The 13,961-nt window shown below is 41.5% G+C and overlaps 1 long non-coding RNA gene across 1 annotated transcript; it reads right to left on the minus strand.

Moving 5' to 3' along the window:
* Positions 1-388: 388 nt before the first annotated feature.
* Positions 389-13,384, minus strand: LOC129382425 (uncharacterized). Its single transcript, XR_008610470.2, has 2 exons — positions 13,216-13,384; positions 389-2,004 (listed from the first exon to the last, which is right to left on the minus strand). It is a non-coding gene; the product is annotated as an uncharacterized lncRNA (long non-coding RNA).
* Positions 13,385-13,961: the final 577 nt, after the last annotated feature.

The raw sequence follows: 13,961 nt of genomic DNA on the forward strand, positions 1-13,961 counted from the left end.
GGCGTTTTGAAGGATACCTTTGGGAAATTATTTTACCTCCTTGTAGGAGTGCTTAGGTGTAAACCTGGGAGCAACCGTTCTCATATTTTGGGAGCTCTGCTTAAGGGAGCACTTATGGATAGTTTTGAGAGTTCGATTTTTGCTTTTTATGGGAACATATACGAGAATGCTTGGGAGTGAATTTTTACAGCTTTAGGGAGCTGTTTTACTAAGGGAGTTTTAAACAGATGTTTTGGGAGTGCATTTTAGCTCCTTATTAGGGCTTTTACAGGTAGGTCTGGGAGTTTATTATGCACTTTTTGGGAATTTTACAAGGTTGAAGGGAGTTCTTTTTGTGTGTGTGTTTAGTAAATTGTGTCTGACGAGTGCAAAAACCATGACAAAGCAATAAAATGTCTGGAAATTTATTGCAGTTCCAGAATCAAATGTGCCAGCATGATAGTACAATCAATGACTATTAGCATAATGAAAGTGAAATAATTCAATAAATTCGATACAAACAAGCAAACCAGTTTGACAGGAAATTCAAGCATATTGCAAGCTTCAGTACAGTTGAAAATCCACAAGTGCAGCCAAGACTGAAATTCAGCGGCTCAAAACATCATGAGCTATTGGGCAGTCCTTGCATGCATTAGAACAGGCCACATTTGTTTTTGCATGTAAAAAGCATGCTACAAAAAATGATGCAAAGGAGGCCAGACAGCACCAATGACCTAGAACATAATGAAAGTACCTTTGAATACCTATGCTATTTCTAATAGACATCTACGTACAACTTATTCTCTCATGTAACACACAGCTGCAAAGAAAAAGCAGAAGTGGTACCACCCACTCTGAATCAATTTCCTTAGCGTGCAGCACCTGAAATTCAAGCTTGCCAGCTAGAGAACATGACAAGTTCACAGCAAAATGGGCATAATGTGATAACAGTAGACAAACAGGTGATATCTCAGGCTGAAGTTAATTCAACAAGGGGACTAGTCGTCATCAGGGAAAGAAAATCCAAGCAGACAATTCCAGCTCACACTTACTTGCATACACAGATGTCGCTACATAGGTTTGTGTTGTGATGCCCCATGACCTAAGTCAGCATCAAAGCGGTTCATTAAAGAGTGGCACATATGCAGTGGCACACACCCAGCGTACATACAGAAGTTTGTGTCAAAAAAGTTCATTGGAGAGCTGCATCTACCCAGTGGCCCCAAGTGCTCGTAGTAGCCCCAGGGGCACATACTGAATTTCCACAAATATAAGGTTTTTTTTTCAAAATTTCTGGCGTCAGAAGACGCCTCGCATTATATAACTGACATAGACACAAACAACAAGATCACTCATAGAAATTGGTGCCAGCAACCTGCCAAACTCCCATACTTCTACACACCTTGCTACCCCAACTAAACCCCCATGGTGAGCATTTAAACTTACCTCACCTTCTCTATGCACTCACTCATTTTGCTGGATATCCATGGAGTGGAGAAAAGTGAACTATATAAATACTGCCAAGGAAAACGGTTGTTACCCTAACGAAGAAGTCCACTTCTCAAAAAAATTTCTCCACCTGACATAACACTTGTTCGACCTCTGCTGATCACCTTCAGCTGAATATTGCATATCACACAAAGCAGCAATTCAACTATAATTTTTAGTTTTATAATGAAACAAAAATTTCTTAGGATGTGAAAGAAAATATGATACAGGAACCTTTAACAGTATCCATAAGTGTGAAATTTTTACACAGGCAAAGAGGCAAACACTTTGCCACCAGGGCACACATAAGGCGTCATTACATTTTCTCTGCAAAAAGCCTTAACACCCCGACGACAGGTGGTGTTGCATGAAGCCATGCATGCATTTCAAAAAATAGGCATTTTGTATTTTCTTCTTCCGCAAGATCAAGGCAGGCAGGCTGTGATGCTGTGCAAACAGTGGTGGCCTTCAAAAGGGAAGGAATCCACACAAAAAGCCATGGTACTGTTGAGATGGCAGTGCATGATAGGGAGCATTCTGGAAAACCAAACAAAATAGATTATGTACTATTGTATTGCGAACAGACACCGCATGAATATTTAAACATAGCATCACCAATTATTCAACAGTGCTGGGCCATTCAATGCTACCACTCCAAGTGCATCTTGGCCACCTCAGATTTTAGGAAAAATTACAGCCCATTGTACAGTTGCAGGCTGAATGAAGTGGAGAGAATGACGAAAGCCCGTCTGGTCGGGATGATGCATACTAAAAGGAAGAGGTCCAGACACCGACCAAAATGTTTAAAATAGTTTTTTACATTTTCAAATTCAAATAAATTCAAATAACTTCAAAAATTCAAATAAGTACTTTAAACCATTTTGGTCAGTGTCCAGACCTCTTCCTTTTAAGTCGCAGAATGCACAAACAGACTACTTCGCGAAAATTTCACATGGTGTGAGTATCGTTATCTTGTAGGCTAAGGTTGAAACATCACGGCACTGACAAAGCTACAAACAAGTGTTTCTACGAATGACCACAAGGCCTTCCAGAATGTTTCATTATGTGAGATAGACCATTAATGTTTTTTATCTGCAAAGAGTATCTTCTTATTCTGACTTAAGTATAATAGACCTTCGAGCAATTTCTGAAAAGTATTTTCATCCAGCTCGGGTGGTTTATAGGCGCAAATTACCAATTTAGGAACCCCCATTTTGTAGTGAAGAAAGCTTATATTAAAAAAACCTATAGCTGCAGTGATTAAAAGCTTCTGGAATTTTGAATGAACTCTTTATGTCTGCAGAAGCTCTTTAATTAGGCATTAGGACGCCTTGCAGCACTGACAATGAAAGGAAAGCATGACAACATATTACAAAAACTAATAAAATGAATGTGTTCTTGATAATATATGTTGTTGTATTATACACAGATTATACAAAACACCAGCAGTAATGTGCATATCTTCAGAGTGCACACACAGTTCACCAACGTAATAATAAATACAGGTCAACATCATAAAGCAACACATAGGTACTGGCGTTTTTCTTTCACATTGGCCTAAAAACCAATCACATGAGCATTCAGCCATCATATAAGCAGCACCTGCTTGCATGAATTCAAGGAACTTTCAGATGTGCAAAATCGTTTAGGAGCTTTTAAGCAATAGGCATGACACTACTATTATGATTAATTTGTTGCCTGTAAGTGGTAAATCAAGTGAACTGCTAGTTGTCCTTCCGGTGAAGGATATTACAGAAAATGTGAGGACAAAAAGATTATAGTAGCTATTTGGAACTCATGAATGTTAAGAAGATAATATGCAATGTTACCATGCTGACAGACAGTCAGATAAAAGATGATACAAAGAAAATATTATATATAGATTACACAGATGCAAGCATTCTGCTTCTTTATTGCTGCAAAACTCTGTAGTTATACAAGTGCTTCATCCCCTGAAAAATATTTTTAGCAATACATTCACTATGGAGTTCTATTGAGGATGCATCAGATTTGCATGCTACAAGTGGTTTGAGCTGTTCACAGACAGACATCTGGCTTGTAAACGCAAGAGCATGACGAAATACTGCAAGTGCTCCAGAAAAATGCATGCATGGTAAGGGAAATGACAAAAACAAGAATGTGGATGAAAAGACCAAACTGCCCCAAAGTCTAATTTTAGCAATGTAAGGTTTTATGAAACATAATTACAGTTCTAAGACAAAACAAAATACCAACATGATATGCAGAGAATGGGTGCTGGACATCAAGCAACCTCACTAAACCATGATTACATACATAAAAACGACACATTCGCAGGAAATTTCACAATACACGACATATAAACTATGTGATTCATGATGCACCCATGTCATACATCATATTGTTCAAGTAACCAACTTCTTTATTCAAGACCCCTGTAGAAGGTTTGTTAATGCAGTTATTGGTTTCTTGGATGGAAAAGACCTAGTATACAAATCTGCACTTCCCTGCCTTATATTTGCAAACTGCATGTGTACAGTCACAGTTTGGCATGTTTTGCAATGTTTTGTGAGATATCCAGATGCTGTTACCACCTACATCTGTGCACAATGCTCCTGCAGCCTGCCATTACCACAAATCCTGGTCTATCCTACATAATACCCCAGTCACACGGGCACTTTCAAAGTCCTTTGAACCAAAGATTCTTTACTTCAAGGGAGAATGTGCACTGTCACACAGGCACAGCAAAGGAGCCCTACTGGAAGGTGGCTTTGAGTCAAAGGAGTGCGCGTTCGTCCTTTGAAACCTCAAGGGAATACTCCCAAGCCTAGAGGGCGTCTGACAGTAGAAAAAATAATCTAATGATATGGAAGTTCAATTTTTACCTCTTCAGAACAAGCTTATAAGTACTGAATACTGTTACTAAAGTACTAAACACTTTCGGGACACCCGCAATCTCCATCATGAAAGCGCCGGTACGGCCTGTCGTCAGCAGCAACCTCGACACAACACGGTTGCCATGTGCGATTTGGTTCTTTGGTTAGTGGCTGCTAGGCATCCCAGTCTCCTTGGCTTTTTTCTGCACATCTTTCCTTGTCACTTTTGTTTTTTAGTTTTTACAGCGTTTACGTGTACCTAGCCACAACGAACGAAACAAAGCAGCTGAAGCAAAGGCAACAATGAATAATCGACGCCAATGTGCGGTGTACGAAGCGGTACACATGGTGGCCATCATTACAATAAATACATCTGTTTGTGATAAAGTAATGCCTTTACTACGTGTGCATTTTGTTTTGATGTTTCTATGTACTAGGAAAAATAAATGTTGCTGAAAAAAATGTGACAAATTTATTATAAGACGCATTGGGCTATATTTTTTTATTACTTTCAAGGTGATGGTAGCGCTAAGGATACATTGCGGTCTCTGTTAAAAGCTTCAACGGAGACTACCTGGAGACCAGGTAGCACCGACATATATCCGTTGAACTAATGTCTTTGAAAGCTCAATGCTCCTTAACTTTAAAGGACCTTTGGCATGCTCGTGTGACGGGTATAACTCTTGCTGCTGAAGGCTATAAAGGCACTCAAAGGTGCCTCAAAGACAGGCTGAGCATTCTGCGCAGGTTAGCGTGTCAGCAAGGCCTGAAACACTTGCAGGACATTGTAAAAGATGTCAATACATGGCAAAATACAACAGCACAACATACTCAGAAAATGTAAGGCGAAAATTCCACACTGATATATAAGGGCCTTCCCAGACAAATCGATAAATGCAATAGCACACCTTCTATTGAAATCTCGAATATAAAAATTGATTACTTGAAAAAGATGTACGGTACATGCAAAATAAAATGAGTGATGTATGTTATATGTCACGTGTAGTCAAATTTTGCTGCAAATTTGAGCATTTCATGCATGCATATAATCGCACTCATGTACTAAAACAAGTTCATGTGTAGTGCTCATCCTGTGCATTTCATGTGTTTCATCTTATAGTGTAGTAACTATGTTTCCTAATGCCAGTAACCAACTCTCCCAGCTTTCAGCAATAGTATGCAAGATTATTTATTCTTAGAAGCATGATAGCAGGAAGAAACAAGGATAAAGACCTGTCAACAGGACTAGCATCAACTACAAGCTGATTTGGCTCCTGGATGGAAACGAGTATTAGCAATCGTAATCATTATCAATGTTTCAATGAGGGAGTGGGTGAACCCAGAACTTGCACAAATAACTACAGTAGCCACATGGCTGAACATATGAGCCGTGGGTGTTTCCCTATCTTCCAGCACATGAGGTTAGTTGCACAGCCCCGAGAGAGCTGAGAGGGAAGTGATTGTGGTTTTCCACATTAGCAAATAAAGATCGACATGTGTCGGAAAATAATCACCATCTCTCATCGAAAACATGTAATTGCTTATAGAGCACTTATCCTCAATTCATTACACAGATTGCGTTAGGTGACTAATTTGTTTTACTACTGTTCTTAGTGCCCCATACAAGATTAACCTTTTCCATGCCAATTTTATTTTCAGAAAACCACTGAAATTTCTAAAATATTTTTATTAGCTATTCTTTGTGAAGAGTTTTTATTACTGCAATATCAGCAGTTCGTTTAAAATTTTCTGCTGCCTTTTACTAGCTGTTTTTCATGTTTTTAGGTTGCAAACAGACAAGGACGCAGAAACTGTCTACATGAAGCATATTTTTTTAAAGAAAGTCAAGCGTGCTTTTGTTATCCTCCATGAAAAATGTTATTGCAGGAAGAAAGGTGGTTAACCGAGGGCCCCTATTTTTATTATTCATATCATAAGAAGCCAACAAACACTGACACCAAGGACAACATAGGGGAAATTACTTGAGCTTAATAAATGAAATAATGAAACGATAAATTAATGGAAATGAAAGTGGATGAAAAAACAACCTGCCACAGGTGAGGAACGATCCCACAACCTTCGCATTTCGCATGCGATGCTCTACCAATTGAGCACCGCGGCGCCGTTTACCGATCCACTTTCTTGGGTATTTATGTTTCCTTGTAGAACCCTGGGAGTGTTAGCCAGCGTTACCACTCACAGACCTTGGCGGCGGACATGGAACATCCTTTCTGCCGCAGGCGTCACGAGAACGTGATCTTTTTTTAGTGAAGGCAACCGGTCAATAAACCCACACATGCTACCTGAAGGCATCAATGTTGCCTGATTCGAGACACTCGTTATGTAATAAATGAGAAGAAAGAGGGTTAACCGAGGGCCCAATTTTTACTAGTAATATCATAAGAAGCCAACAAACACCAAGGACAACATAGGGGAAATTACTTGAGCTTAATAGATGAAATAACGAAATGATAAATTAATCGAAATCAAAGTGTATGAAAAAACAACTTGCCACAGGTGGAGAACGATCCCACAAGTTCACTTTCTTTTTTTTGGGGTGGGGGCAAAAACTGAACACATAACTAATCACTGATCTATCATGCAAGTGGTGTTTGCCTATCTCAATAGTCTATATAAAGACAGAAAACTAGGCTCAGGTGTTTTTATCTCTAAAAGAAAAGACAAGCTTTTATACGGCAACCTATCAACTTGAAGCCCACGGTAGTAGTTCTCTTCTATGGCATCTAGCTGTTGAGCACGAGTCAAATAAAAATTAATGCAAATGTATTAGTGTTCCATGCTTTTAATGCATGGAAAAGGGACACTAAAGGAAATTAATGAGTTAAGTTAGATTAGAGGTTAGCCTTTTGTAATAACAAATTCATCATTTATACCAAGAACAGAGCTTTTATAAGCAAGAAAATTAGAGAACTGGAACATCAAAGGGCACCGACTAATATATTGAACCAAATTCTGTAGTTTTATTTGCCAAAACCACAATATGATTATGAGGCATGAAGTACGAGGGATTCTGGAATAATTTTGACCCCCTTGGTTACTCTACTGTGCATACAGTGCAAAACACACATGCATTTTTGCATTTCACACCTATCAAAATGCAGCTGCCACAGCTACAATTTGATTATCCACCATCAGGCTTGGCAGCGCAACACCGAACAGCCCAACTCAGAGCCCATGCTTGTCAGCAACCTTCTGCAGTGAGTGCATCATTTGGTGCTCATGAGGCAGTACTTCCAGCTGCTTCAGCTGCTTTAAAGTGTGCGCACTGCTGGCTTTTGCTGTTTTACAGCCCTTAAAGCCCAACCACAACAAAAGTTAGGGCTGCATAAAAAAATGATTCAAACAGTGTAAATACAAAACAGCATTCTAGCAATCTTGATACCGAGACTGAAATGAATGCCACAATTACCAGTAACTGGCAGTGAGGCATGACTCAGATTGCAGGGCACCTTAGTGTGGCCTACGAGATAAGGGACCACCTGCAGCTGCCTGCAGTGATAAAAACCTGAAGGCGATGTGGACTCTCGTCATAGCCACTAACCACCAGGTTCATGTGTCGTCTGCTAATACAGTATTAAAAGAATATCAAAAAGAAAATTAGATACCAGCCCCGCAGCTTTGCCAAGATGACTACAGTAGTATTTACTACTAATTTATTACCAATATAGCCAAAGTGAAATTTCATTGCATTTGGAATTTAAGCTTTTGCAGTAGGGGTTTTGAGATGTGATAATCGCAATGCTCCTGTGCTTTGTGACATTACATCACTAGATATTTGACAACGCCGTGGTTCTAAGTGTTTTTACATACATCGATATCTTGATTCTTTTACAACCTAACTCTAATATGACACATGAGAATACGGTAGATAACATATGAAATGTCTTTAATGGGCACGGAAAAGGACTAACCTTTACACATGAGACACGCATGGTGAAAGCATTGTAAGCAAGGCTCCCACGTGTCTTTAAATAATTTTTCACTTTGGTCGGTGTCAGTTCTGTTTTTTCCCTTGACTCTTCCTAACCGGACAAGACTTCGTCAGACTCAACTTCATTAAGCCATTGACAATATGCTGCATATCTTAGGTAAACATTTGATGCTCACCCTAACGCATGTTTCCTGAAGTTACCAACTAAGAGCAAAGAAAGGTTAGCTACTGTATGAACCAGCCTAAATCCATGTTAAGCCCACAATTGCCCAATGTGCCTTGAATAGGCTCTAAAAATGTGTATTAACACAAGGCGCAATAGATTTTGTGCTCACGTTGGCATGTTCATAACAGCTGGCCTCCCTCACTCTCATCATCGGAATCTCAGAATCCCTACTGCGAAAACTTCAGGAGTGGAAAGCAGTAAAGGTAACAGTGCGCAGTTTGAAGCAGCCAGAGGCACTGCCTCATGAGCACAGCAGTTGCACTCACTGAAGAAGGTTAATGACAAATATGGGGCCCCATTCGTGCTGCTGGTTCCGAAGAAGCCATCTAAGCTTTTTTCCCACGCTTGAGTGTAAAAATACAGCTGCTTTTAACAAAAGGCATGCAACACCGTTCATGAATTGTGCCATTGGAATGGTTTACCAAATAACCTCTTACTTCTGGTAAGCTCTACGCAAGCCAAATTGGACGCTGCACTGATGAAAGGGCAAGAGAACATTTGAAGAATATAAAAACAAAGTAAGACCAATGTAGGTGAGCATTGTAACGCATGCACTTGTCATCCACAACTTGAAATATATTCTTGGCAGAAGTAGAAACATGAATTCACAACTGATATCAGAAGCTCTTTTAATATCAAAGAATGACTGTAATTATTCTTTTTTTTTTTTCTATTTCTCACAAGTATGTGTATGAATGTTTTTTGCTTTCGGTTTACACAGGTTGCTACACCTCGATTTGTTTGACCCTGTTCCCTTCTTTGCAATCTTTCCTCCCTCCCCCTCTTTTATGAACTTCCAGAGAGATTATATGAATAGTTCCTGCTTTCTTAGAAAACATGGCACACACGCGGTGGATGTGGAACATCCTTTCTGCTGCAGGCATCACAAGTACGTGATCTTTTTGGGTGAAGGCAACTGGTCAATAAAGCCCCACATGCCAACTGAAGGCATCAATGTTGCCGGAATCGAGACCCTTGTTATGTAATGAACGAGAAGAAAGCAGGTTAACCGAGGGGCCCGATTTTTATTAATCATAAGACGCCAACAAACAAAGGCACCAAGGACAACACAGGGAAAATTAACGGAACTGAAAGTGGATGAAGAAACAACTTCCCGCAGGTGGGGAACGATTCCACATCTACGCATTACGTGTGTGATGCTCTACCGATCGAGCTAACACAGCACCGTCTTCCCATCTATTTTCTGGGGTATTTATGTTACTACTAGAACTAACCCTGGGATTGTTAGCCAGTGCCACCACTCACAAACCTTGGCGATATGTAGAGCATCCTTTCTGTCGCAGGCATCACGAGTATGTGATCTTTTTGGGTGAAGGCAACTGGTCAATAAACCCACACGTAGTACCTGAAGGCACCAATGTTGCCAGATTCGAGACCCTCGTTATGTAATGAACGAGAAGGGGGTTAACCAAGGGGCCCGATTTTTTACTGCTGGTGTAGTACACACTTTCCTGTGTTTAGGGTGGTGCCAGCTTCTTGCAGGTGCTGGAGTACTTTGTGCAGTCGTGCATCATGTTCTGTCTTCGTGCGGCCAAACACTATTATGTCGTCTTGCAGACATGCTTGGCCGTCCAGGCCTTCTAGCAGTCTTAGCATTTCCCAGTGGAAAAATTCAGTTGCTGTGGAAATTCTGAAGGACAATCAGAGGAACTTAAAATGGCCAAGTGGCGTCAGGAAAGTGTTGTACCTCTGGGACTCGGGTAACCAGTAACCAATATCCGGCTATAGCATCAAGTTTGCTAAACCAGGCAGCTCCGGTGAGTTTGGCCAGGCAATCATTGATGGTGGGCACTAAGACTCATTCTCACAGAATGTTCTATTTTAACCCTCCAAAGTCACTGCAGATTTGAAGCTCGCCTCCTTTATTTTTAGCCACTACCATAGGTGCATGCCACTCTGTGGTTTCTTCGACCTTTATGATGACACCCAGGCTCTCCGTTCTCTCCAACTCACATTTGGACACTCGGCAACATGGGCAGAGGTACTCGCCCCGAGTACATAATAGCACACCGCTTGGCATCAGGGAGTAGCGATATATTGTAATCGGTCCTGAGAAGGTAGGCCCAGGTCTGTAGCCAGGTAGAGGTAGTGGCATAAAATGTTGGCTGGGTTGCTGACCTTGCCTTTTGACTCCGCTACTTCTAGGAGACTTGGTTGGACATTGAAGGATTTGATTGCGGGGGGATGTCAAAAAGTGCGTCATGCAGCTTGTCTATTACATAAATTTGTTCTTGACACAACCAGCCATTTCAGCACACGGTAGCAGTCTAACCGTTGTTTTTTTTGGTCCTGCCAGGTCCGAGCAGCTGTTCTTTTCCTTGCTTCAGGTTTCCCGTGACTTGTTCGTCCTAGAGGCTTGTTGGCATGGCAGTCACATCTGCACCAGTGTCTACCTTGAAGCCATTGACCATCACATTGATTTTTCATGGCCCAGGATCCTGTTGGTCAGTTAATTGTCCAAGTAAACCTCTTCCAAAACAGCTTGGTATGTGCATTTTGTTCTGCTTTTTGGAAGCGGAAAAGCATATGGCAGCTGTGTTCCTTTTTACTGCAAGCACTGCATGTTTTGCCATTCGCCGTGCACATAGTGTGTGATGGTGAACCATAGGTGTCTTGTTGAGCCATACCACTTGCATGTCAGCGCAGTTTGGTCACGCTGGATTTTACGAGAATTATTTGACTTTCCTTTGCTCTTCGAGAAGCTGTGCATGGTGTCTACAGCTTCAAGTGATTGTAGCTGTGGCCGTAGGTCCTTTTGCTGCTGTTTGATTGTTGCCGCCATGTTGCGAGCAGCGTTGACAGCGGCTTCCAGAGTAAGCTCAGCATTAAGTTGCAGCTTCTCACTTACCTACGTGTCTGTGGGACCGACCACGAGTCTATCACAGATCAGTTCCTCTTTCAGGGCGCTGTACTCAGAGGCTTCAGCGAGCCTGAAGAGTTCGGTGATGAACATATTGGCTGTCTCATGCACGTCTTGCTTCTGGCTGTTGAACTTTGCACACTCGTATATCATGTTCATCCGTGTCAGGAAATTTTTTATGAACAGTTGCATTACTGTGTTGAAGTCGAGTTTCTCAGCATCACAGAGCCTGAGCAAGGCTAGGACGTCTTTGGATTCAAGACCCATGGCACAAATGAGTGTGTTCACCTGCGTCTCGTCGTCGTCTTTGGTCTGGAGATAGCTCTATAGCCCTCCCTTCTCGTGAGCCACCGTTTCTACTCCTTGGGCTGCCGAAAATCAAGTTTTTCCGGCAGTTTGACGACGAACGAGTTTAGTGGAGCTGCGTGCTGGGCTGTGGACACTGTAGGTGAAGCCATGGGCAGTAAAGTTTCGTATTCACCGCAGTGCGCTGTGATGTAGACTTCTACTTGCGTGGTGCATTTCTCACAGCGTTGTCGAGTATCCCACCGTTGCCTCCATGTCATGGTCGGGTGACGAGCATACGTGATTGACAAAACGTAAGTGTTAACTGGAACTGTTTACTAGGTTGTGTATGCAAAACAAGCACGGCTACATGCCGGCTCGGCTTACACGGTCTGGTCCGCTCTCCCAGAGGCGTTGTTCCGCATCTTACATGACCGTGTACACAGCGCCATCTCGTTGCGGTAGCTCGCATGACACGGTGCACCAGTGTAACTCAATGGACAGCAACTTCAAAAAAAGTATATTTCGGAAGGCTGCCCAAGTTTAAACAACTCTCAGTTAACGTTAAGGCGATTTGCCCTCTTATTAAGATGCACATTTACGCCACTAGACCATAACCTCATTGCTACATTATAGCACAGTTTTGGTCCGAATTAAAACACTGATATAACACAGCGGAAAAGTTACGAATAAGTGCCATAAATACAAAGAATATTAGAAGGGCATACACTATCATTCTTGCTAACTGCTCATTTGTTGAAATTCTGGCAGTCTTCTGAATTATAATTTTTAATCGTGCTGCCCATTGAGTTATGATAATGCATTGCGGTGAAATTTGATAGATGGCCGCAGAGCCAATTCAACATTTCAGTTTCAACCACAGCTAGTTACCCCTATGCTTTTTTTGGCTTCATTGCCTGCTGGCTTTATATGGTCATGATTTTAAAAAAATGAAGCCCGTTTTCCTTCTCATTCATTCATGCGAGGGTTTGAAACCTCACAGCTTTGATGCCTTTAGGTAGCATGCATGGGTTTATTAGCCACATGCCTGCTCTCTTCAGTTCAGGTGTTACGCGACACCATCGTGCAAAAAAAGATGTTCCACATCTGCCCACCATGGCTCTAAATGGCGCTGGCTAACACTCCCAGGGCATAAATACCATAAATACCCAAGTTAGCACAATTGGTAGTGCATCGCGTGTGTACTGCAAAGGTTGTGGGTTCAGTCACCACCACAGACAAGGTCCTTTCGTCTGCTTTCATGACTTTCTTTCAATATTTTCTACATTTCAATTTCAACCACAGCTAATTACACCAACGCTTTTCTTGGCTTAATTGCCTGCGACCTTTATATAATCAGCAAAAATAAGGTTACAAGAAAATTAAAAAAAATAAGTGGAGGACAGGGTCATCGGTGTTCAAAGAAGCACCTTCCTTTTTGTATCGTTAACCAACATGTGCGCCCAATAGATAACTCCTCTACCTGCACATCGAATGACAATGCAAGAGATGCAGCTGGAACTCACAGTCAAATATATGTACAGCATACCAATGCATCTCTCCTCCGAAGGTAGTGAAGAGCACAGGTGCCTGTAGAGTTGCGTGCCACGGTTCCTCTTGCCAACCCATGGAAAGGAGCATAAGTGATGCTGTAGAGCTTGCTCCTTCAAGCAGTGTTCAGGTATCCATTCATAATCCTGCATGTAGTGTCCAATGTATTGTAGATATCAAGACAGCTTCAGTCCTGCAGCAAATAAAGTGATCAGTTCTAACCAAAATGTTGAGATGGAGACACTTTGGCAGGCGGATGTTAAATGTTGAAGTTTCTGGGATGCCAGTGATAATTTCATTAAACATTATATGGGCCACTCATACAGGGATGGAAGCAGTCAAAGAAGTTTTGGAGCAGCTCTGGGAGGTGGCAAATTTGACACACTGGAGCATGAATTGCCCGTTTTCGAGCAGTAAATACATATTTACATGAGTAGCTTGGTAGAGGTCAATGAGTGAAATACAGGCATATGAAGAAAAGGTGTTCCTTATTTTACTTTACAGAGCACTATTTGATTATGGCAGATCAGTTCTGTGGAAGCCTGCAAGGCAAGTAAAATTCATGACAGGAAAAATTTTCACCCACCCTACTTTAGCATGAAGCTATGAAGGAGACCTGTACAGGTTTCTCGGAAACCACCATTAAATTACATACTGGATATGACAACTAACTGTGGCCAAGAAAAAAATTAATGAGTGCTTTCCGTGAACATCACCCACTCTATGTTGATAGGTTTATGTTTG

This window comes from Dermacentor andersoni, chromosome 6, assembly GCF_023375885.2.
Source record: "Dermacentor andersoni chromosome 6, qqDerAnde1_hic_scaffold, whole genome shotgun sequence".
In the NCBI taxonomy this organism is placed as follows: Eukaryota; Metazoa; Arthropoda; class Arachnida; order Ixodida; family Ixodidae; genus Dermacentor; species Dermacentor andersoni.